Source organism: Atta colombica, unplaced genomic scaffold (assembly GCF_001594045.1).
Source record: "Atta colombica isolate Treedump-2 unplaced genomic scaffold, Acol1.0 scaffold92, whole genome shotgun sequence".
NCBI lineage: Eukaryota > Metazoa > Arthropoda > Insecta > Hymenoptera > Formicidae > Atta > Atta colombica.
In genome coordinates this window covers 1,516,889-1,519,097 of record NW_017259586.1, presented here as the reverse complement: position 1 = coordinate 1,519,097, position 2,209 = coordinate 1,516,889, and positions in this window count along the sequence as shown.

Below are 2,209 nucleotides of genomic sequence, written 5' to 3'. Positions count from 1 at the left end.
TTTATCATCACACAATGCCGAAATGAAACTTATCATATGCGTTCTCAGAACCTGACATTGACTTTGGGCTGCAAGCCAAATTTAGATTAGCTCAAAGCAAACCGAGATTCCGAACATATTCATTAGCTAACCTCATGCAAGATATGCATATACAGCGTTTGAAATACAAATCTATATTGCAAAAAGATATTTAAGTTTGGTAATATGTATAGTCAGAAAATAAAAAATATCTTTCTTTTTAATTTTATATTTTTTTTATTTGCAATAATTTTTTTAAAAATAATTATTATAAAATAATTTTTTGTAATATAAAATTTAGAAAAAAATTTAATTTGTGAATTAAACGGATAATTTTATAACATTTCGTGCATGTTAAATCGTTAGAATTATTCTCATTCAAATCTATTATCAGCGATAATCATGATATGAATACGGAAATAGCGATAAGGGCACTGATTCAACTTCCCTGTTCGTATTGAAGCCTTTTTTTAGCTCCAAGGAATTCATGCGATAATATCGGTTTGACACCAAAGATAGAACTTGTATCACTTTAAAAGCTTGACGACGAACTCTTCGAGTTCTTGCGAGTTATGCGAGTGTTGGGTTGCGTGCTGATGGTAAATGCTACTATGTATTCATCTTCCTTCAAGTTTACGAGATCATAGATATCATGTTCTACTTTGTAAACCCAGTAGTGTCACTTGAAAGTCCTTTCAACAGCACTGTAGCTAGACTTCTGATTCACGATCACGATTCGCTTACTTCCTCTCAGCATTACTAGATATCGTTGCACCATAACAAACATGAGCGCTCTTATGAAATGCTAATATTAGGAAACTATATATATAATGATAATTATGTTCTTGCTGTTGATCGCTTAGAATTTTGATTTCAATGGCGATGTAGTTAAATAAATTAACGACATTGAGCGATATTGTTCAACAAATAAATTATGTAATTTGTTTTTGGCTGCAAATTCTGCAGGAGAAAGAAATCCTTGATTTTGTTGATATATCACATCTATTTTTCTAGATTAGTTGCACGCATTGTTGACGAGCCAAATTGAAAATACATTGCATGAATCCGATAAAACGATTGGAATATTTTTCACTTCTCTTGCTGTCATTTTTTCTGAATTAATTCGAGTATTGAACATTTAATAATTTTACATCATTTTCATTCAATATTCAGATTTCTCTCAATAACAGAAATATAATATGGTCGGTCAGTCGCTCTATCATTTTATTGTTGTAATTTAAGTCTGACGAGGGATGAAATAACCAATTACACAGTGAGGTAATCGATAGAGACTTTTAACATGCAAGGAAACTGTTATTCAATTATGTCATACACGGAAAAAACGATTTTATTTAAGTATCTAAAAATTTAACTGGATTCAGATATAAAAATAATTTTATTGAATCATCAAATAATTACATATGTAGGAAACTCTAGTATGATGAACAAATGTATGTTGCTTACATAAAAAAGTTTTGACGTTCTAACAACCAGTTAAAACATTCTACGTAATTATTTGGATAGTACAACAGAATTATTTTTAGTTTGTGTTTAGTTAGATTTTTGAATAATTTTCGTTTCTTTTTCAAAACAAAGTTATGAAACATATTTCTAACATCATGCTTATACATTATAAATACTTTTATTACATGATACTGTCCCACCGTCACATCCTAGAATATTCTGCAACATCAAATCTGGAATCTGTATTCGACATTGATTAATGTTATCTCATGTACTTGTCGATACGTTATTCGTATCGATACGTATTGATTATCAATGTAACGTTACTAAAGGTGAACTTGAATAAATTATAGCGCGTGTTTCAGTAAATCATATAATACACATCATATATAAAAATATCCATGCTTTAATTCTGTATATTAAAGCATCTATAATTTCATATTTCGTACAATAGCTTGTTAAAAGAAGTTTGTTAATTCAATGAGTAAAGGTGAAAGGTAAAACTAAATAAAAGTAACAATAGGAAAAAAGATTTCTGCTTATATCATTTTTATTCATTTGAAAGTTTCACATATACACGTTAATCATTAACGACATAATAAACAATGACATATAGACATTAGAATTTGAGTAGCGAGTCGCGAGTCGATAAGGGAGAAATGTCTCAAGTCATAATACATACATATCACGTAATAGTTATCATATAATGACCATATATATTTAACAT